This window comes from Melozone crissalis, unplaced genomic scaffold (genome assembly GCF_028551555.1).
Source record: "Melozone crissalis strain CALT ecotype California unplaced genomic scaffold, PUWL_Pcris_2 ptg000081l_1, whole genome shotgun sequence".
Taxonomy (NCBI): domain Eukaryota; kingdom Metazoa; phylum Chordata; class Aves; order Passeriformes; family Passerellidae; genus Melozone; species Melozone crissalis.
The window spans coordinates 3,909,851-3,934,344 of NW_026535858.1; the positions used below are offsets into that span (position 1 = coordinate 3,909,851).

A 24,494-nucleotide genomic window follows, 5' to 3' on the forward strand; every position below is an offset into this window, starting at 1 on the left:
GGTCTTACGGGAAGCAGAGCCTGGTGCCAAAGCAATGTAAGGAAGCAAGCTGTGCTGATAATCTCAGACTGGCCCCCTTTCCTCAGGAGACATCCAGCCCAATTCCATGTACACAGGCAAGGCTCGCTGGTGTGCTCTGGCAATGTGAGGCACCACAAGCCTGGCTGAGCCGGGCAGCACAAGGGGATTTGCAGCTGCTTTGTATCACCAGAGCAAGGAAAAGCTGCCAGAGCAAACCAGGGAATCTGGCTCCTGCAGTTTGGAGAGACTCAGCATCAGTTTGTGAACTTTCCAAATCAGGCCTCCAAATCTTCTGAGATTCACTTATCGCTGTGAAACAACCCAAATCTCTGTAGAAGAGATTTGCCATAGGACACAGGACTGTGCCCAGCTTCAGAAGCCATAGGAAATTTGATCCCATGGTGGTTTCACTCTACCAAAGCACCTTGCCTTAAAAGAAGTAGTTGGTCAAAGTGCCAATGTATTTTGGACCACACAAGTGTGACAAAATAAACATAAGTAGTAACTTCTGGTACTGAACAGACAGATTTATCCTGTGTCTGGGAGAACTAACAAAATTCAGGGCATTTCACTATGAGTGAATCTCTAATGAGGGGGTAGTAGAAATGCGTGCCTCACTGACTGTCAGGGGATATCAAATTTGCTCACTTCTGACTCAGTAATTACCCACCAAAAATGTAGATCAAGTGGTCATCACCCAAATTAGTACCTGCCAAAGATTACTTTTGGAATGGCTGTCAGCTAAGAAACAGGAAATGAGCTGCAAAATGTTATTAAAACTGGAAAATAACAGCTTTAAGGTATGAGCCTCCACTCAAGCACACAATGGAGCCAGGGTAGAAAGCAGAGCCCACATGGGGAAGGGAGCAGGGAGAGGGGCTGATGGCCAGGGGCTCGGGAACAACTACAGCGATAAAAACTGACACGTGCTGGCCCAGCATGGCAATCTTGGAATTCCTGCTGAGAAAACCAAAGCTAAAGAGCAGGTCCTACCTAGGACTTGGGAGTGAGGGATTCCAGCCACTGCTCTGCCTGCCACAAGTATTTTCAGAGAGCAGCCAAAGCCTCTCCCTGCCCCAGTATCCCATCCACAAACTGAAAATGTCTCTGTTTGGCAGAGGAGCTGTAAGAGAATTAATTTCAATAACTGGAACAAACTACAGCCCATTACAGTTATGGTAAGTGCTGTATAATGACAAAACCAAACCCAGGCCATTACCACGCTGTGAGAAGAACAAAGCAGGGCCTGGACCATTTTCCATGTTCCAGCAACACTCAGATCTGAGCCCGAGGTGGTGGTGATGATGATGATGATGACAGCAATCACCCTGTGATGCACCTTGCAGCACCAAACACTTTGCAATTAGCTGCAGGCAGCACCATGGGCTTGTCACCTGCCTCTTGTGACGGGTGGGGACCAAGTGGCTGAAAGAGGGAACTCCAATAACACTTCTGTGAGCAGGATTGGCTTTTCCTTTTGCTCCTGGAACCTCAGTGCAAATCATCAGTCTTACTGCAAGGAGCCTCATGCAATATATCCACTCACCCAGACTGGCTGGCAGCTCTGCTTTGAAGGCTTTAAATTGGGGAAGGCAAGGGAAAAAGTCTCTTTTCAGTGAGCTGCATAAATCCACCTCTCTCTCTTCTCTTTTTATTTTGGAGGGGAATATGAATAAGGTTGCCAAACCTACCAGTACCTGCACCTCTAGCTCCTAATCCAGTCCACTCCCCTGCACCACAACTGACATGTGTGCAGCCTTAACAGACTGTGAACTGTGTTAGAACTCCAGTGCTGGGTATCACTGGACAGCCGAGGTCAGAATTAGGCATTTGTTCCCACACCCTGTGGGAGGGCTCTCAGCAGAACACTTGGAAATAGCAAGGCTTTGAAAATAAATCTGTATGTTAAACAAAGAGAGCCAAAGACGGAAACAAAAGGGTAGAAATAAATTGTTGATTGCTAGCTTGCTAAAAGGCTCACCATGAAGTGCTTCAGCAGTCAGTATTAGGACTGGGGATGTTTAATATATTCATTAGCGTTCTGGAAAAGAGAGGGGAAGGTGACAAAATTTGCACAGGGCGCAAAAATATTTAGGTTACTTGTGATTACAAAAGATTAGAAAAGCTAGACAGATGCGCAGCATGAAGACAGATAAAATCCACTGTTCATAAATGCAAGGTAATACATATTTGAATGAATAATTTTCAAAACTCATGGACAAGGATAGGTTGTAAATTAACCAACCACTTGGGAAAAAGAGAGGAAGGAGAAAACACGTGCCACTCTGGACAACTCAACAAGAAAGCTGAAGAATTGGGAGCAGCTGTCAAAAAAAGTAAATATGTTGTTGGGCTGCATAAAGAACAGGATAGGAATTAATACTAAATTACCACATCACTGAGTAACTGGACAGCGTATCTGAAATGCTGTACCAAGCTGCAATCACCTCACCCAGAAAAACCATAAACCTGAAATAGGAAGGAGCAACAAAAATGATTAGTGGCAGAAGAAAGGACTGTGAAGATTGGGGCTGCTTAGTTTATTGAAGACAAATAAAAAGGGGACATGAGAGAGTTAATGAAAGTTACAGAGAAGATCAATTGCCTGGTCCTAGAGGCCTCTCCTCCTAATGCAACAATGCTGAAAAACAACATCTTTAAAAACCAATAAGGGAAATATTATTTTACACAGTTCATAATTAACCTATGGAACTGATTGCCACAAGATATCCTTCTGGCTAAGGACTTAATATGATATAAAATAGTTTAATTTAGATGCTTATGTGAATAATGAGGACATCCCAGCCAGGATTAAGATAAATATCTTAGAAAGGCTGAAACCCCTAATGCTTTGTGACAGAAATGAACCATGGGCTGATGGAGGTTGGAGAGAAGCATCCTCTTTGGGCGATAAAAAATGTCTGTGTCTTCCCTTGAGCAATCTGGTGCTGAGCATTCCCAAAAGCTGCAGTTGGAGCTGGACAGACTGACAGTCCAGTCTCATCAGGCACATCTAAAGCAACAGCCCTTTGTGCTGATCACAAGTTGGCACCTCCACTGTCCTCACTGGGCCAGGATTTCAGACTTGGATTTTGGAAATCAGTGCTGTTTGCCGGAGTGGCAAGGGGAGGAAGATTTTGGATACAACACTGAGACATTTCAACAGTTTATTAAAACAACACTGAGAGCAAAATAGTTCCAAATGTAGTGCACACTTGAGAGTGGGGAAAATGGTGTTTTCTATTTCATGCCACCAAACCTGTCCAGGTTTTCTAATTTGTTTACCACGCTCATTTTTTTTCGTACATGAGAGCATCCTGTTAACAGAAAAGTACAAGTAAAGCTCCATAATCAGCTACTGTGTCAGAATCCTGGCAGATTTCAGTGCATTTATCCCAACATCCGTGAGCAAAAGGGGAGGGGGAAAAAGTTTAAAAATTGTAGAGGAGAAAAGCTATTGCCACCTAAATCCCTCTGAATGGAACCTGATCTCTTAGGTACATTTGCAAAATGAGATGTGGAGCTTTGTAGCAGCCTTCTGTAGAAATTACTTTGTTCAAAATATGGCCCACCCAAGTATAAACAGGTTTTTTCCCCCCTTACAGCTACCAGTTAAGGCAATGTCTGCAGTACAGACCTAAATCTGAATCAATGATTAATATGTAAACAGAATTTGACTTGCTCTTCTTTTGTGCTTATCGCCAAGATACAATCTGGCACAACAGTTTTGTTTGACAGACAGCCCTGGCCTATGCTTGTCAACTAGCCAATATAAAATAACATTATTACTGTATAATCTCGAATTAGGCTGTAAAATATTTCAATTGTGTGACACACATGATGAGAAGATTTTAGAGTTCTCGCATGTTTACATAATTAGCACTGCATATTTGTTAAATTAAGGTATCACTATCACCTTTATTACCATATCCCTCCTCCTCCACTGCAGTGTCTGTGTCTTGTGTAACCTCACATGTCCTAACTTTTCAAAGGCAACAGAAAAAGGAGTCTGTGTCTCTGTGAGGATTCTCCTGCTTCTGTGCAATTCTAATAAAAGGTATCAGAATACCCACCCTTTTTCACAGCGCTTCAAAAAAATAGCTGCTGAGGTGCAACTCAAGTAAGGAAAAGAAAGCACAAGAGGGAAATGGCCTCAAAGACCTGACTTCAGGTGTATTTAATCCTTCCACTACTGGTTTAAAAGTATTAAGTAGCCATAGGCTATCCCTGGGTAGAAAGACGGTTCAGTGACATCCCTTTTGTAAATATGTAGCTGCTCAGCCTCCTCCTAAACTCCACATTGAAGTCTGCTGCTTTTTCAGATTAATTCATTTTGAATACTGCTGACTGACTGTCACTACAGTCATATGTCACTGGTAGCAGCTCAGAAAGCCTAACCCCCTTCTCTAATGTCATTGCACACAATTCATTTTTAAATGTGGTGTAATAGTTTAGGAATACCAGTAAAACAGTGGGGGGAAAGGCATTTTCAATTTAAGGGGTGTGTAAGGCAGTTTACAACACTGTAGTAGATGAGCCAAGCATGTTTCCTTGAGAGGGGCACATATGGTACAGGTGAGACTTGCAAAAATATTGTTCCAATAATTACCAAGATTGTTAATAAGAGTGTGGTAGTTTCAAACCATGTGGCACAGAATTACCAATAATGCTATTCAATTGGAGGGGGGTCTTTCTTAAGGAGCTAGGTACTACCTAGAACAAAAACATCTAAATCCACCCCAGAATAACCAGAGCCACAAAACCAGGCTTGGATTCTGTTTATCCCACCAGCTTTGGCTCAGGATACTCCGACTCTGGCTGCAGAGAAGGTGACAAAGGTTTGGCTCTGGGGCTCTGACCAGGACCTGCTTCTACAGAGACACCCTTGGCTCTCAATTTGCACTCTAAAAGTATCTGAGACATGGACACAAAATGAAATCTGGATGTGTTCTGCCCCCAGCTGTGCCGACCATCTCCCCCCTTCAGCTTCACTCATGTCAAGGAGATGGAGAAATAAATGGGGCCCTCACAAAACAGGCTAGCTCCGTTCAGAACAAACACGCAGCACGAGCAGTAACCCCACCAAAGAGCTTCCTAAATGTGGCCTGAGCTTTCCCAAAACTTCAGCTTTCTGATTTAATTCCAAGTGCAATAATAAACACACTCCTCTTTTTACAGCTCCATAAATAGTGCCTTGTGTTTTCTGAAACAATGCAGCTCTGGGCTGTCTCTGTGATCGTTTATTTTATATCATCCTTAAGTTGCCATTTATTTACATTTCTGGAAACAGCTACCCCATGAAACAAATGGCCTGTTTTGTTAAGTCATGGTCAAGGATGTTTCCTTCAACTTATCACATCTAGAAATGCCACAGACAGAAATGCTTTCAGGCTATTTGCTAAGAAAACTAGCATAAGCTCCTTATCAGAAAATATTACATTTCCCCGAAAGGTGAACTGTTCTGTCAGTTTTTCAGGCCATGTGAAATTCCTTCTCTGCTCTGACAGGTCACTGAACAGAAGTTGATGGCACAGTGGTCGCCCAGGAGGCCAGGCAGAGCCTTCAGCCACACATGGCTGCAGGTAGTGGCACAGATGCAGGAAGCCTCTCCCTGACACATCCAGCCTGGGGGGCATATTCTGGGCTGGGGGATTCTGTGATTTGCTTGGGGTTGGCTCAGGACTTCCTCCCTCCCTTTCGCTCTTAGGATGCCTCCAGAAGCCAGGCACATGCAGTGCTGTGTGTGCCAGCCTCTTCTGTTCACATCCCAGAAATGGCAGCCAGAACTGGCTCCTTCGAGGCCTCACGAATCCCCATCTCTTCAAACTCACAAGAAACCAGAAGAGAGTCACATCTCTGTTTCTGGGTTTTAGAGGGTCCTCTGGTTTTTCATCCTACTAAACCCAAAATATTGGCAGCTGCAGACTGGCAAGTCTAAGTTAAAGGGGCAACACAAAGTTCAGGCAGTGTAGTTGCTTTCCTCAACTAAAGCAGCTGATTTCCAGGTTGCTCATGTCCCTAAGAGCTGAGGAACCAAGATCAGCACTGTATGTGCTTTGCTTTATACAAATTTACATTAAACTTATAAACCTTCAGTGTCCACAATGAAGGTGAAAGCTGCAGCTGGCAAACTCCTCTGATTTTGAGGTGTTTTACAAAGAGCAGCTGAGGAAGCTGCCCCACCAAATCCCGCTGCACTGGCACACGCAGCTGTGGGACAACACACAACATACAGGCACAGCTGAGTCAAGCAGGTTTCCCTCAAGTGCTGGCAGGGATCTGCCAGATGCAAAGTTCAACATACAGACACACCATGGACATTACTAGACAAGGAGAAATCCAAAGGAACAACAGGGGAGACTCACTTTTTTCCACCCAGAGAAACTCCTGGTTTCAACCTTTTCAATTTGATTTTTTTTTCCTTTCTGTCTGTTCAAGTTCAAAACTCATTCATTCTCTTTTCAGGAGAGTATTTTCACTGTGTGCTGATGAGGGGCAGTAGCAGATAAAGTTTGAAATAAAACTTTACTAGCTGCCATCCTTTGGTTCATGTGATTCTTCCCACCCTGCACTTTCTGTCAGGTGTTATCCACACACTGCTCAGGATTTTTGCTGGAGAGAAGCAGCACGACTGGGCATAGGTACATTCCCTCCTCTCTGCATTATCACCAGCTGATCCTATCTACTTATTACAATTTATAAAGACATAGATGGCCTCGTGCTCCAGCCCCACTCCAGAAGGAGTGCCCATTAAAACACCCATCATTCTCCCAGCAGCCTCCTCCTCCTCTGCAGACTGAGGAAAGGCAGCCCTGTGACAGGAACTGTCATGGAGCTGGTGGATTCCAGGCTGACAACTTCCAAAATCACAGACAATGCATGTTTAAATAGGGCCCTCATTTGCCTTGCTGGGGCTCAGCAGTATCAGAGAGACCTTGTCTAGGTCACAGACAACAGGAGCGAGGCAATTTTGCAGTTTTGTTAAAATTTGCCTTCTTTCATCTCCCATCCCTATTTCAGGAGAGCAACAAACACTCTCTGTATAAGTGTTCACTACAAAATGGGAATTAAAGAGCCTAGTGTTTACAGCAGCACTACTATTTGATGCCAAAAATAAGTCTGATGTTTCTATTCAGGAATAGGAAATAACACTCTGAACAGGCAAGTCACTCCCCAATGGACTTTCTTTGAATTTTCTCCAAAGGCTATTTCCTTTTCCTAAATGTGGGAAATACTTCCTGTCTGTGAAGCAGCCCAACTCAAATGCTGAGCTGAAAATTAATAAAACAAACAAAAAGAAAACAAACAAAAGGACCTTTGTTCTGGAAAGAAATGGCACCGGCTCTGCTCAGGAAGCATAAAGAAACCCAACGGATGAGAGAATAGACAAATCCTAAATAGGTTTCATGTAAGATGATTAAAAGTGCTTCCTTTGCTGTATATTTGGCAACACATGAAATCTGAGTCAGAGATATATCCCTTTCCTTCCAGTGCTGCTGCTTGCACTTCATGAATAAGTAAATGATTAAGAACACTTCAGATTTGGCATTATCAGACACATTACCTGGCTCGTGTTGTTTCAATCACAGCCCCAGCTCTGACCAGTGCAGGGGCTCTTTGCGTCTCTGAGCTTGGCTCAGCTCCAGTGAGGAGCAGGAGGCATTTCAGAGTCCCCCAAATTCCAGGCTGCACCTGATCTGTACGGATTTATAGCCCCCCACCTTCAACCAAGACATTCCTCACTCAATTCCAAGCTGGATCCATCCACACTCAGCACCCCAGGGCTTGTTTGTGCTTGTTGTCTGCACATACAGCACAGCACCAGTGATCCCAGTTTTCCAATCTAAGAAACCTGGACATTTCCAAAAAGGCTCACAGAAGTTGCCATACACGGATGTATATCATGGATGAAAAAAATACCTTTTTACAACATCTATAAAACTGTGATTATAATAAATGTCTGCTTAATTAATACATCAGGACATAAAGCCATTTATTCTCCTCTCATTTGCTATCATTCTCCCTGTTCAGATTTAATAATGCAAAAAGGTTGCTCAGATGCCAAACGGTAAAAATAATAAAAATACATTTATCATTGATCTGAAAAGCAGAAATGCCTGGCAGTACTTCTGGCACAGAGAACACTGCCAAATTTTCTTAACTGAAATCCAAATAACATTTCACCAAAAAATCCTCAAAACATACCAGGAAATATATATGATGTGCTAGATAAAGCAGTCTGAGAAATGCACAGAGCACAGCGAAACAGGTGCCCAGAATAACCATTATTACAATATGCACATTAAGGAGGGGGGAAAAGGGGTAGAGGGAGAAAAAGAGAGAGAGGAAAAAAAGCTTTCAAAATGGTTAAATTCATGAGGGCTACAGAGCCTCAAATTGAAATTATCTCACTCTGCACTGATAAATAAAGTGGCTCTGGTACCTAAATCATGACACTAACTATACGTTTCGATTTTTTTAAGTAGTGATTAGGTGGATACTCAGGGGAACCTACTAGCCTTCACAGAGATAACAGACTCAACTTAATATCAACTTAAAAAGAGACTTGAATTCTAACCAATCTCATGTAATGAATTGAAATTCTATAGCTTTCGAAGGGGGGAAAAAAAAAAGATAAAAAAGCGATGTGGCTCCATTCTCTAACTTGCTGTCAGGAAATATAATTTGTGCTCTCGGTGATTCACCTAGCTCATATGCAGCATGCAAATTTATTTCCCTAATAATCAGACCTGGAGATTGCCCAAGAGGATTAATAGCATCATTCCTTATGACCGCCAGGATATTATGCACCTCTGACATGGAAAAATTGTGTTAGTTCTACAGAGAAAACGCAAGGATATTTGTCCTGCTAGACAATATAATAGGCTGGTGCATCATCAGATTACAATGTCATTTCAAAAACCTTGAATACAAATAATGTACAGTGGGGGAAATGTTGGTACAACCTCCCTTAATTCAGTAGCCTTGAATTCACATGTATTTTTTTGCCTCTGCTTTTTTATTCCTCTCCCCATTATAGTCTGTAGAACACTGCTAGGAAAAGGCAAAGGTATTTTATATTAAACCCATCTCTTTTTGTTTGTTCTTATGTTATTCTTTGAGAATAGCCTATATGGACACTGCAGGATAAAATAACATAAAATCCACGGCTTCCAATTTTTCAAAGAGCTGAATACACCCACAGCCCCAGTACACTGTATTCCATATGTGAATACAGAGCAATTTATTTGCACAATTGCTTAATTTTGATTCGCAAGTCAAAGCAACGCGTTCTGCGGGCTCCGGCATTCACACAGGAAGAATTTTAATTTTTCAAATCTTTTTTAAACGAGTTGGTCAGGAAATTTTCTTAAAAAAAAAAGGAAAAAAAAGAAAGGGGAATGTTTCCCGCTGTACTTTAGACCAAAGAACACCGCCTCAGAGACAAGACAAAATTTCATTATTATGCGCATGGGAGCAATAAGATTAGCTCCTATTGCTGCCCCTAAGGTGGAGCAGCAGGAGGAACCAATGGGACGATGCTAATGTGTATGTTAATAGTATTCTCCTCCAAGAAGTTGGGATAATTAAACATGTACCATCTCTTTAAGACAGAACTGCACACATTTTCTTTGGATGGGTGTTTACAAGATTTCCAATTTCAGGTCACAGCCATTTCTGAGATTGCTTAAGAAAGAGATGGGAATAACTTATCTTATTCATGTATTCAAAGAACCTTATAAAATGTGCAAAACATAACAGTTTTAAGGGGCAAAACATGCATCTTGCCTTGACAGACCTGCTTTGTTATGTGTAGTGTTGTACACTGACCTAATATATTGAACATTTTAAGCTAATATACCTTGTAGGAACCAGCCTTTAATGTGATGGATTTTATAGTATCTCATTAGGGTGTGTTTATATAACCTGATACTAAACACATTTTCAGATTCATGTTCCTTATTAAAATTGTGAGCTGTATTGATTTTTAGCTGAACAGCAACAGAGACATTTTAATATTAGGAAAGGCTGCTCTGAAGTTATTTTCACAGATCACAACTACTGTGACACAAACAGTGCACATATCTCTCATCTTTCTTTACAGCCTCAATTAGAAGAATCAGGATGTGTTACCCCACCTGCTTTTCTATTGGTTGAGCAATTCTCTGCCTCCATTTACAACGCCAAAAAGCATTTTTATTCATTGCTTTGGGGGGGTGTTATTTTTAAATATACATTCGTGACAAGCTCCCAAACAGTATTTATATTTTTCCTTCTAAAGAACCGTGTGTTTTTAAAAACAAAATACCTTAATGCATCTGCTTTTCAAGTTTCCATAACAAACTGAGCAGCTACAGCAGTGTTTACTCTGATACAGCGCACACAGAAACTTACCATTCCTGGCAATGTACAAAAAATAATGACTTTCCCATCCTAATGTCTCCATTTTGTAAACCAGTCTTCAAAGGTAAATCTAATGTCAGCAATAAATAGAGTGGCTCCAATATTTCTCCGAGGAGTCACAGGGAAATAATGATCTTTGAGGCACTGTAAATAGTTTAAATTATTGGAAGGTCCTTGTAAGAAATGAAATACGAGGATTAAAAAAAAAAAAAAACAAACTCGATTTCTCTATTGTGAAGTTAGGGCATTTGGAGGGAGCCCAAATTTTAAATGCAAATATTTAGAGAGAGAAATTATCGCTTCTGAGACAAGCAAATCATACACTTATTCCTGACTCTTATTGATTTAATGAACTGCTTGTTAATAGAACGCCGCTTGGAGAAACAAAGAACAGCCGTGGAAGAGTGAGTGTTCCTTACATTCCTGCAGTTTTAAAACCAACCTCTAAGTCTTCAGCAGGGAAAAGGCTGGAAATTAAATTGCAGCACATAGGAACCACCAGATTTAATAGAGCCACTTGTGCCATTTAACCACACCTGTTACTTGTGCTACAGCACTGCAGAAGCAGTTCAGGAATCTCCAGTAAGTTGGTATATTTGGCCTAAGAAGTTTTAGGTCTGAACTGGGTCTCAGAAAGTAGATTTCCTTTAATTTTGCCCCTGGCATGCTATTCATTATTAAACATTAAAGTTGTGTCAATTACTTACTTCCATAGTTGATTATTATCCTGGTTATTCTACCAGCTAATCAACGCTTCTCTAACACATGTCTAGCGGTGACTTTGAATTGATGTACAGAATATAATTATTTGTGCAAATTTCTTTTGTTTCTTGTTAACCACTGAAATTGGTTAATTACTTTAATCCCCACAACCCCTCAAAAAGAAAGTATCTTGATTTACCAATTTATTTTTAATCAATATTAGGTTGAGCTTTGAAAGCTGACTATTCAGCTAACGTAAGACACTGCAATGAGAGAAAAAAAAAATTATATTTTCTACATGTCCTTTAAAGCAGAATGAAAACACCTTCATCTGAAAGACTTTGGTAGCTTTATCAGATCCAAGGCTCTTCCTTTGAGGTGTAATTATTTTACCATTATTACAAGCGAGGCTTTTAACAGAACAGTCATTCCCTCTATTTAAGCAGTAAGTTTTATAATTTATTACAGCTCTTTGGTCATCAACTCGCTATACAAACAGTCGGTCACCAGTGACCAATTACATTAAGGTTAAGCAACATAACTTTAAATTAGAAATAAGCTAATGTATCTTCATCAAGGGCCTGCTGTGTTTTCAGTGCTGTTTATGAGATGATACTAAATGTGGATATGGAGCACGCTCACTGGGACCAATTCCTATCGGCCTGAAAATGGAAAAGTCTTGAGCCTGCTCAGGTCCAGAGCTAATTAATGGGATAACATCTGCTTTACGCATTCTGCTGGAGTAATTTCTATCAACTTCACTGGGAAGATGCATGGGAAACTATCAGAGAAATAAGTATCTATGCTGAACCATATTAATCTGTAGTGAGTCTGGAAATAGGAATTTCAATTCTCCTATTATCCTAGGGATGGGCAGAGGGGGAGGACGAGGGCACAGGGCTTGTTTCTCGGCTGATCCAATTTCTGTGTTTGTAACAGATTGAGTTCTGTTTGCATGCATACACTTGCACACACAGCAACTGCACGGGGCTGGCTTTGTCTCTGGGCTGGGGGGTTTTAAAGGACAATGCAGCAGCTGAAGATGACCACGCTTCTCATGCAACAACCAGCTTTATACAGGAAGGTGCTTAAGTGGTTTTATTGCATTACTTAAAACCACAGCAGGAATGGCTAAAGAAAAAAATACAGTACTGTAAAGCAGGCTGCAGAAGTGATAAGACACTTATTTCATTTTATCAGCCTGTGGACAAGGTACAGGGGCAAAGAGCCAGGCGCCAAATAAGTAAGACATGAAGGGAACCCTGGTCACCACAAAAAACCCCAAAACTAAACAAAAACCCCAACAAACAAATAAACACAAACAAAAAAATCCACAAAAAATGCCACCAAAAAACAAACAACCAACCACCCAAACCTCCTACTGAAACCCCCTCGACTTCCAAATTCAGGCTCACTTTCACCTGAATTTCATCACTTCTTCCAAAAATCACTGGGCAATTTTAACTATAGTAAGGTGCTTCAAACTGCATTTTGCTTGTGAGTTTTCCTGGTGAAGTCCTGTAGGGCAGAGAATCTGACTGCTGAGGAGAGACATTACATTTTTATGCATGTATGCTTTTGTCTGCCTGTGCCCACAGATATGTAAAATGTATGAAATTAATGCCCTTTTAAAAATGTCTATACTGGAAACACATGTATATGCTCCTACAAAACATATTTATACCTAAAAAATATCTACAAATATTCATGACTCTGTGTGTATGCTCAGAGAGAAAAAGCTAAAACAGAAACAGGTAAATGTCTGAGTGGCAAAACCAGAAAGAATCATAATGTTTTCTTTATATTATTATTATTGTCTAAGCTATGATTTACAGGTTTAATTCTTTCAAGCTAATGCATACAAATGAATTCCACAGAACAACAAAAAAGGAGGGAGGTCCTTACAATAAAAAAATTCCATCAATAGTGATTCACCTTTACCTAAGAGGTTATGAGTTCATATGTCAATTCTATGGAATATTTCTGTAATTTGTTTGCCATTGTGTACATTCTATGTATTTGTTTGCTACAAGGTATTGAAACATTCAGGCTATTGGGAATTAAATGCTTATTTGACTAGCAATCCTTATTTGTAAATTAATGGTATAAAACAGTTTTCTAACAGGCTGTCACTCACTTTTCTTTAAGGAGATACTACTGAGACAGGGTTCAAGGTATTCCAAAGAACTCTGACTTCCTGGGCTTCAGGGGTAAATACTACTGTTTACCTGACATTTTTAACTCTCTTACATAATTGTGCAAATTACTGACATGAAGCAGCACCTGCTTTTGTCACATGCAAATGACAACTCCCCAGCTCTTCAGGAAGGAGCAGTGCAAAGCCAGAGTGGCTTTATTCTGAACTTGTGTGCAGGTGTCTGTGGGGAGGAGGGAGCTTTGTGAGCAAAGGAATTGGATTTAAAGACTCGCATATTGCAAAATTCCTCTGCGATCTATCACATTTGAGAGCAGAAAACGCATTTGATTTTTAATTTGCTTAAGCATGCAAGATGGCCCACTTCAGCAGCATTGCAATTTTCTGATTTGTGGGCAGGATTCACAGACAGCACACGGCTACTGTTCTTTTCCTTTCTCCTGGAACTGTGCCATGAGGCACCACGGTTGTAACAGGGGTGAATCCTCAATTCTGTTCATCTCTCCCCCCTCTCAAAGTTATTTGAACCCTTATTTTCCTTGAGGGGCTCATTCAGCTGTCCTAATATGTATACAGTGATAATATAGTCATACGCATAATAAAAAAAGCTTCAAAATTATAGTCGGCTTAGTAATAATGCAGTGCTGTGCTGGAGTGATTGGCAACTGTTGATCCAATTATATAACTGGTTGCTTCTTAAAATTCAGGGATATGAGACCGATATATAATGTGCTGTAAAGTGTAAAAGAACTGGACAGGAAATAAGGCGGGTTGAATTTTTTCGTGCTTTGATCAAATTAGAACCAGGTTGATGAAAGGAAATGCCTTGGGTTCTCTGCTTGAAGTTTTGTGTTATACAAAAGGCTCTTGAAATGATCAATTTTGCACATGTCACTCAGTGAGTTTAGAGAGAACCAGTGCCTGTGTCTGCCAGGGAGTCTCTGCCACAGCTCCCTCCAAAGCCATCCCGTGCTGGACACGAGGTTTAACTGAGATACTCTGAAACAGAACCCAGGAGCCGAAGGAGGCATGATCACAAATCACAGCAATACCCCAAGTTTGCAGGTTTGTTTTTCAGGTTTCTGCTCAGCCCTTTGACTCAAGAAACACAGATCAGGAAAGACAGAAAAGGGTCATCTGGTGAATCCCTCAGAAATAAATGCAGGATTATCTTTGCTGCTGTTCTTTTAAGCATTTATCTGGCTAACTCACTAACTAGCTTTCATCCATTGTAACCCTCTGCCTGTCCCCTGCTTTTAAAACAGCCACTATTATTTATGAAGTGCTGTAGATGTGCAGTGAGAAGCACAGGGACTTTTTGCTCTTATTTTTCCTTGAGGACAACTTAAAAGGAGAGAAAAAAGCACCTATGAAAAGGCACCTTGCAGGTAAGGCTGTGGTTCTTCTGTCACTTGGTCTGTCTCTGAAGAATGACTCCATAGTGGTTAGGCCTGTATGAGACACAACCTCTCTGGTACTTTTCTGGGATCAATCCCTCTGTACTATGTGCAGCTCAATGTAGCGATTTAAATCCCACCGTTTCAGTCTTAATGCATTAACATTTCAGCACTCCTCAAACACATCCTGGAAATCTGCCTCCTCCTCGTAATTCTTATCCCCAAATCAGGAATTGTGGAAGATTTGAAGTGAGGCACCTGAGTCCAGTACACATCCACACCTCTGACAAAACTACAGTATTGTGATTTATTAATAAATTCACTTGTGGGGGGGAAAGAGGAAAGTAGGGGAAAAAAATATTACATTCCCAAGCCAGAGTGCAACAAAGTCCCTTGTGATACTCACTGCAGCAGGGAAGAGGAGAGCTACTGAAGGAGCCACCAACATCAAAACCTGCTGAATTCCTGTTACCCCCAGGATAATACCTGCACTGAAACTCTTTTGTTTTGGCATAATTCCCTGTCCAAGGCACGCCTCCAGAAAGCAGGGCTTCCAGAAATAATATCCCAGGACGGGGAGCACCGAGGAGCCAGGGCAGTAACCTTCACCCAGGCCTTTCAATTCAGTTTTGTGTGAATTACAGCAAATTGCTGCGTGTGCTTGTGCTGGACGCAGAGCAGTTGAAAAGCTGCTCATTTCCCCACCAAAGCAGCTCTTTGGGAGTCGATTGGTGTTCCCCAGGAACTGAAACACGGCACAGCATTGGAAATGACAGAATAGCACAGTGCAATTTCACTAAGGATGCACAGGATGTTATAGGAATAATATTTTTCTGAGTTTCAAGACTGAAGTTAGAGAAGCTCTTTACAATTTGCATGTGAGGTGCTGCTCCACTCTAGTGGCAGACACTCCCCAGAGCCCAGGCTAATAAGCAATAATTGGTAATGGAGAATGGGATAGAATGGGACCTCCTCCAGCTCCCTGCCCAGGGCCCCCCTGACCCACTGCATCACTGGCTGTGGCTGCTCATCCCAGAGCTGTGGATGGAGCAGCACAGGACATTCCAGGGAATGGCACCAACCTGGCTTTGGAGTTTCACTCCTGGAAAACCACTACATCACAACAACTTACACTATGAAAACATCCAAACAGGGAAATTCACATACTTTAAATAATAGCTGATTTCAGTTATTTTCCATAATTTTTTCCCCCTTTTTGTTTTTGTTAGATCACACTTAATATGATTCCATGACACCGATGCTGGGGATGAAATTGAAAGCTATATTCTTCTAAATCTGTTCCCAACATTCCATTTTTTACAGAGCTGCCAGGGGCTATTCTGCATTCCCACAACGGCTACAAATGTAACATATTGTTTTGCAATAAAAATTAGCTATAAAAGTGTGAAAAACGCCAGAGATCCAAATGTGAGAAACAAGAGAAGGGGGTACGGCTTTCGCACACTTTTAGTGGACATTTTATTTATTTTTCAAATGGAGTAGACATATTTATAGCTACTGTATTTCAATTATCTCTAATTTCACACATTTTATGCAGATTCTAGGCATTTTAATTGCAAATGAGGAGGGAACTTATTTTTAAAAGTGGAGCAACACAACATTTCAGATCTCAATTTTAATTCCAAATTTATCCACATCACTGTTAAAAACTTTTAAAATCTCATTTACACTGTGACTTAAAATTAGGTGCGATTTCAAACAAAAACAAAAGACCTCCATACCTATGAGTTAGAGCGCCAAAACCTCTCTCACACATTTTCACATCTTTTCTTTCTGAATTAAAATTTTTAGGTAGGAAAGTTTGGGAAGCTGAAATGACATTATTAATCGGTGACACATTATTTCAACAAGAGTCAGTAATTTAATAGTATTGTCCATAACTGATGAAAATTAATACATTACCCACCCTATTTTCTCTTTCTGTCTCTGTGCCTCCAATAACCCAGGGCATGGGTTATTAGCTCAATCCCTGCTCAGCCGTCACTCAATGGGAAATTCTTCCAAGGGGATAAAACACAGCTCAGCCTTTGGCTGGATAAAAATTCCCAGTGTACACTAAAAGCATTAGTGACAAATGCTGCTCTTTTCCAAGTGGTATTCCCGGTAGCTTACTCCTATGGAACGCTAATAAGCTAAATAAAATGTTTGTGACAAATTCCAAGCCACCTGAACCCGTGCTGGTCTGAGGCAGGGACAGTTTTCCAAAGGAACCTAGAGCTCCAAATTAACCTAACAGGTTTAAAATCACACATGTGCCTATGGAGCCTTCTAGGATGGGAATCCACTGCTTGACTTCATACTAGCCAATGGAATAGATCTTTAGAAGTTCCAACTACTTACTGAAAGGCACAAAATAATTTTATTATAAATGGAAATTTACTGTCTGGAGCATGCGGAGTTTTTCTCTGCTTTCTTTCTGTTTGGTAATTTATTTAAATGCATTCCAAAATGCATTCAGAAAATGAGACATAGCACTTTGGTTAAGACATCTGTATTTCAAACCAACATCTTCAGAACTGTGAGCAGCTCTGTTAATAGTCTTTTTATTTGATTAGGGTAATCTGCTGCTGTGCTGTGTTAATCTTTATCCACTACCTTTTAACCAATCAATATTTTAGGTTTATAGATTTGGAAGGTAGGCGATAATTTTGTAGATAAACTCTCTAGGCACTGCTGACATGGTATGGTTGCATATTTAATGTCTTTACTGAGGATTCACAACTCCAGCAGTGTAAGAATCTGCCCAGGGTTAAAAAAAAAAAAAAAAAGTTAAACCTTAAATTTTCAAAGCTGTACGCGGGGACTTGGCCACCTGCCTCCTATTAATGTCAATGAAAATTTAGAGGTAAGAAAAGCAATGTCTTTTCCCTCAGATCATTCCTGCTTTGAAAGGAACCAGAGAACAAGAGAGAGGAAATTAAAAGCAACTTCGTACCACAGGCCAACACCAGCCAGGCCTGGTGGTGAGGCAGGAACAGTACAGAGGCAAAACATTTGTTCATTAAATAAGTGAGCATCTCCACACATATCAAAAGAGCCAGGTATGAAAAGTTCAGAAGGAAAAAAATTCGATTTTCTGGTTTTAAAATGTCATTAATATATATCTTTTTTAATTTTGCTCAGCTGAAATTATCTGTTGCTTATGATATTAATTTTGCTGCAGATAAAATTAGTTGTCAGACCTCTGTTTATGGCCTAATTACCTTTTCTAAGGAAAAAAAAAGGGCAGGAGAAATAAAAGAAAGAACAATAAAATGCAGTAATCTACTTTCCAGCAAGAGGGGTTCCTAGTGATGTGTTACCTGCGTGGACTTTACCAGAGCCATGTACATGTTTCACACACATAAAAGCAGATTTACTTGGGCTGCTTTGCCCATCTGGGCAGTGCCAGCTTCTGCCTGCCCTCATTTCTGTGCCTGGGGACAGGCAGGACAGGCCAAATCACACTCTATTATTTCTAGAGAACTGGGAATCTTGCAGTGATTTGAGTTCCTTCTAATAAGAAGACAAGTCAGGAAATTTGTGGGCAACATCTTGAAAAAAAGGCACTGTAAATTACTAATTTCTTCTCAAAATGTTTCTCCACTTTGCTTACAGCTTTGGAAAAGGTAAATGGATTGTTCATTGGTTAGAAGGGGGTGCCAGGAATGCCAAAGCATTGTAAAGAAGACTTGTACAGACTAAACCTTGTGTTACAGATGTCAGAACCAGCACATTTTGTCATGTCTCAGCCTAATTCTTCACCAAGGAGCAGAATGACGAATACTGAATACTTCTTAATAGCTCTTCTCATTATATGAAGCTCAAAATTGAAATTAATTTATACAGTATTCCTGTTAATCAAGCTGGAGCCTCAATGCCACCTCAATTGCAGCTCAACCTGGCACAGCTTGGGCAGAGCACAGACAGAAGGTGAGCGATCCTGACCTCAGACAGAGGCTGCCCTTTGAAGTGTTCTGAGCAGCATTGCCATGAGATCTGCCCAGCTGCATTTTGGAATATATTTGACAAACAAAAAAATTTGTATCTGTGTTCATTTCACAAGATATAAACGTCTCTTTCGTGGTAGGAGAAATCCTGCTCCCAGGAAGTGATCCTAATCTAATCTGACACACGGTATTTGTAACCCTACTTCAGTGTCCCAGCCTATTTACAGTGTTTACATAAAACCCCCCGAAATCTCCACATTCCCTGAAAAGTTAATCCAGTACAAATATTGACTGGCTGTCAATTGAGCATTATTGACTTGCTCCAGGACTGTGCTTTATTGCCTTAACTGATGAAACTTGTTTTCTTTGCTAAACTTAATTTCTTTTGGGCCCCCTTTGGATGAAATGTCATTTATGAGCCTGCTCCTCCTCCTCCCACAGCCATGGGGCCAACTCTTCCACCGAGCCGGAGAGGTGGGACAGCCTCAAAGCTTTGCAGAAGGAAGGCAACAAACCCACTCTGTATTCTACAAAGAAGACCTGGCCCAACACCAGTCCTATCTCCTATAAATATTTTGTCCACACCAGCTCCAACACATTTTCCTCCTTTGCTTATACAGAGAAGTGTCTCCAGCAAGGCTGGAAAGGGGCTGTGAACCCTTCAGCGAGGTCTGTGAAAAGCAAACTGATTACCAGGAGCTGAAATTCTCACTCTGGCAGTCTATAACCTTCGCTGGGAGCAGGTGGCAACTTTTTTTTAAGGAATTCTGAAATTCTAAAAGCTAAAAACCTTGGATGTCTTGCATCTCTTTATCAGGAATAGTACAAATCAGTTTGTCCAGAAGGCAAAGTTCATGAAACACACACACTCATCATGTTTTGAACACCCAAGAAAACATTATTTATCATTTCATTTTTTTTAAATCTGTGGTCTCCAGATACAGCAAAACAGAAACCAAAAATAGCAACTTTCACAACATTCCCTGATTCTGCAACAAATTCCATCAACCATTCTAAGTTCTGATCCCCAGGTCAAGTGAGACTGACAATAAATCTTAAGAAGGATTTGATATCGTTAAGCTGCAAAACCCAAAAATCCATTACAAAAGATTTATCTGAACATATAAAGAACTAACCCAAAACGTTTCAGTCAGCGTGGGGAGGGACAAAAGGGTGCCATGGCAGCCAGGGAAGGAAGGGGAGATCCCAAATGACCAAAGCCAGTTACAAAGCAAGTATTTTTCTCTGATCTCACAACAACATTTAGTAAGGAATCTGCCCAAAAATGCAATTACCACAGACATGGGGGTTTGCTGGTGAAGGAATGCACCAGAGCAGGCACTTACAGTTTGCAGAGCTCCATCTGCTTCTCCACACGGGGCCACTCCTTGAGCCCTGCTCAGCTCCAGGGCAGGATTTGGTGCCATGATCTGCTCTTTCCTCTGTTGTCACGAGCTGCCTGGAGAGAGGGGCAAGGAGAGGGAAAAACAGGAATGTGTCACATTGCTACAGCTTCATTTGATATTCTTTATAACTTTTCATGTCTGGCTCAGGTGGGGATACAGTCCAGTTCTTCAATCAAACATTTTCAGACCATCCCTTTAGCAGCAGAACAAAGCCATGACAGTTTTGCTCTCAGTTTGCCAGCCACACGAGCAAGTTTGCTCCTGCCTAGTTTATTTTTTAATTTTATTTTAGCCCATTTTTTTCTACAGGGCTTCCCTTCTTTTTAAATGAAAGGCTTCTTCTGAACACTTGACAAATGAAAGAATCCACCCTATAACACCAGCTATGCCAAGAATGCACCTGCTCTCTGTGAAAATACTTTGGCTGTCTTGAATGAAGTTAAATATTAACATTTTCATTAGTCTGTAAGTTTTGGGGGTGGGTTGGCATAAAAATAAAAAACAAACAAACAAGAAACCCTGGCTATGACAAATTTTACTTTTTTGAATTAAATGTGGCTGATAGGATTTTTAACAATTTTTTCTTTTATCTTTCAAATCCTGCAAATGAATTCAAGGTGTCTAAGCCAGTTTAGTAAAGAACCCCCATGCACAGAATTATAGCAGAGTCAGGAAACCCCTGCAATCGAGGCTCCAGGGGACCCCAGATGTATTTAAACCAACCACAGTCACACCATTAGCATGAGGTGCAAAAAGTGCCAAAACAAGACAAAAACACTGACAGCCCATATGTTTAAAAGCTTGGGTTTTGCTGTTGCTCAAAATCCTTCCCTCCCCACATACCTGTACATAATAATAATCATAATCACCATCATCATAAAAAATAAGCCCTCAAGATCAAATAGTCAGTGGTATCTTAAGAGAAAAGAAGACGACAGGCTTAGGAAACCAAATCCTTGTAATAAATAATATATGATGAGTTAAGGAGATGAACTGACAAAGTGGTGCACCTCTAATCTCTCCCCTGCAAGAGAGGGAAGAGCTGAATCACTTGCACAACATTTTTCTTTGAGCATGGTCAGGGGTTGCTCCTCCACTCCAGTTTCTCAGCAAATATGCTCTACTCATTTCCCAGCCTAAGCTACATGGCAGCAGCAGAGCCAGTTTTCACCTGCAATTCTACAGTATCAGAATAAAATTTTGGAATATTCTCTTATTAATATGCAATTATTTCAGAGGAGGTTTGACTTGGAGATGAGAGAGTCAAGCTAGTGAAGTCCTGCTGGACACCAAGGGCCCCCTCACTCAGGACTCCCAGCTATCCTTTATTCCAAACTTGAAATGACACCTCCACCTAAACAGCAATTTTAAATAACAAACTACACTAGGCAAAAAAAAAAATCCCGCAGCATGGCCAAGATGCCAGGCACATAAAGAAAATTAACTGGCCCATATTTCTGAGCAATAAAATCAATGTCACCTTTTTATACCTTCAGCCCCCTTGTCTAATGTCCCTCAGCAGATTCCTGCCAGTGCTGTGCAGCTCTTCCAGGCAAGGCAGGGGTAAAAGCCTGTGAGCAAGGACTTCCCACCTTCCACCAGTCCCATCCTTCTCTACTGAACACATCCCTTCAGTTTTTCCTCTCTCAGCTTTGCAAACTGGGAAAAAAGCATCACTAAAACATTCGGGACCTAAAAACACAGGAGTTTTTCTAAAAAATATACACCTTCCAAGCAATAATTGTGTGTGACATATCACACAAGAATTTGTTCCAATAGTCTAAGAAAGAATTTCAATGTTAAAGACAAGGAGGAAAAAAAGAAATAAAGGAAGACCAAAATACTGCTTTAATCAGTGATAAAGAAGTATATTTCAAATTGCAAATTATTTATTTTTGACTTTATTATTATTTTTGACTCTTTTTAGTATTGCAGATTTTACAACTCCACAACAATCCCCAGAAGCAACTGTGCCCACAATTATGTCTAAATGGAGCTGTTACTGGTCAGCAGCTCAGAGGACCACAGTGACACAGCTGAGACTCATAATCCAAGTCAAACACACACAAGTAGGAGCACTAAGAAAGTGTAAGAAGAGTATTAAGGGATTAAGAAAATTCTAGAAAAAAGCCATGTCAGTGGCAAATACAAGTAATTGGTTTTCCAAGTTTGACTCTTCTTCAGTAGTGTTAGGGACAACCCCAAAGAGAATTGAGAAACGAGAATATATTTTGCAAAACATTTGTTCACAGCCCAGTACTTTTGCATTAAAATCAGCTCACCTCCCAAATCCCTTTTCTCCTTCACCACATCCCACACTCATGTTTACCTTTTCTCACTGCTGCTACATATTTTTTCCCTGCTGAAGTCTTTTATTTTCTCACCACAATGCGAGTGGTTGCCAAAACTGTGGCTGGTTTGGCCTTCCCAGTGCAGAGCAGTGGGAAAAGGAATCATCAGTGCACTGACTGACAGCTATTGCTGCTGGCAAAGGCAGGAACTGCAGTTGGATTTTAAAATGATAAAAAAAAAAAAAAAAGGAAAAAAAAGGCAGGAGAGGAAAAGGGGGGAAGACACCATTTTTTCAGCCCAGCTATTTGAAAGATAATTGCTGTAATTTTGTCTCTCCTCAATCTTCCCACTAGGCAAGCTTACCGAGGAAGGCAAATTTCTGGTTCTTAAAAGTGCTATCATTCACACTTTTCTAGAAGAAGTTTGATTAGTTTGAAATCTACACTTGACCATTACAAAATTCTAGGACAAAAACTAAAAAAATGGGGAAAAAAAAAAAAGTCAAAGAAAGTGAAACAGAAAGACCAAAAAACCCCCAAAGAAAATAATTCAAACCCTATCCCCACTGCTGGAGAAAAGAAAAAAAATATTTTCACTTTGTCTGGCACAGTGTTTTCATGTTTTTTAAATTGCTCTGTATTTTCACAGCTTCAGATATTTCTGGAATACGGAATTTGCATTTTCTAGGTGGGGAACACTGCCAAAGTTGTTAATCCCAGGCAGATGTAAAGTTGCACCACTATATTGTGATGTGGCTCCTTAAAAACAACCTAAAAACATTAAAAAACATAAAAAACCCACAAAAAACCAACCACCCAACAACCACCACAAATATCCACTAACCCATATGGTCAATAATTGCTGTTTAATAGTCCTCCTATTACAAACCTAAAAAGCAGCAGCCAGAATTACCAGTAGAGTATTAATAAACAGGAATGAGTTAATAGCGCATAAAGACCTTCTAGTGGAACAGTGGGGGAGTTGAATATTCTTTTCTTAAGTCAGCTGTAAGTAATTACTACATGGTGTGCTTCTGACTATTACCATAACAGAGCAATTGGACGTGAAGAATGGATAATAGTATGGACATGGAGGTATTTTTAGAATATCAGCAGTGAGGTAGGTAAATGCCCTACCCGGGCACAAACCTTTCAATAAGTTGAAATAACTTTTCCTAATGACACCTAGCCTGGGCAGATTTCTGTAAAGATCAATCTAATAAATTATTAAAGTAACTTTATAAAGACATGGCTGTGATATGTAAATAAGGGAAACAGCAAAAAAATTCCCAGCCGTTGAGCAGGCAGGCAGGCAGCACTGCAGTAAGTGCATAATCACAGGTTTCTGTGTTTCCTTTAGAGCAGTGCCTTCCTCTGTCTGAACAGGGACTGTGCTCCGCTCGCCTCCATTGGCTGCTCCGGTGCAAACTCCTACATTCCATCAGGAGGGGAGCTGTGAGTGCAGGACTTGTGGGGTTTGGACAGCTGAGGTCATCCTCAGTGATTTAATTTGTTTTAAGATACCATTGTGGGAGCATTCAGGGAGACACAGCTCTGTGTTCCTGGGACTATCCAGCAGCTAAGAGCAAGTGCAGGAGGAGATTTTGTCCATCCACACAACCATATAAAACCAGCCTGAGCCTTAATTCAGAGAATAGTAATTTTATAAATGCGCTGAAACATAATTTAAAGAGTATTTTGAATTTTTCAGGTCTTTCTCCTGCTATGTTGCTACACAGGGCAGATGTTGATTTTTCAATTTGCAGGTTTGTTAAGCATCATGGAATGTTTTGGTTCTCAATCAAGAATATTCTTCCCAAGTGGTTGCAAAGTCCTATGCCTGAAAATAAATGCATGTCCTTTTTGTTTCTTAGCAGCACGTGTTCTGCATTCAATAGACGCAGAAAAATAAAACTGATAATGTGATGCTATTTGTTGGACCAATATATGCATTTTTAGACTTCAGCTCTCAGAATGCAATGTGTTCGCAGGTTATTGTCTACAAACACAGCCTATAGAAGGCAAGAAGCAGTTTCATTCACAGGGTGTCATCCCAACAGCTCTACTCAGAGAATTCTGCACTGTGTTGTCCTTGGTGTTAGGTCCATCCACTGAGTGCCCCATCACAGTCAGCTCCTGATCACCTTATCAAAGCAACAGCCCCTTCC

General features: G+C 40.7%; 1 long non-coding RNA gene across 1 annotated transcript in view; it reads right to left on the reverse strand.

Annotated features, from left to right (window-relative positions):
• LOC128946591 (uncharacterized) overlaps window positions 1–20,084 on the reverse strand; it is a 118,842-nt gene extending 98,758 nt beyond the window's left edge. Inside the window, exon 1 of the long non-coding RNA XR_008483971.1 lies at window positions 19,976–20,084. This is a non-coding gene — a long non-coding RNA (uncharacterized LOC128946591). The remainder of the gene's footprint in view (window positions 1–19,975) is intronic.
• Window positions 20,085–24,494: the final 4,410 nt, after the last annotated feature.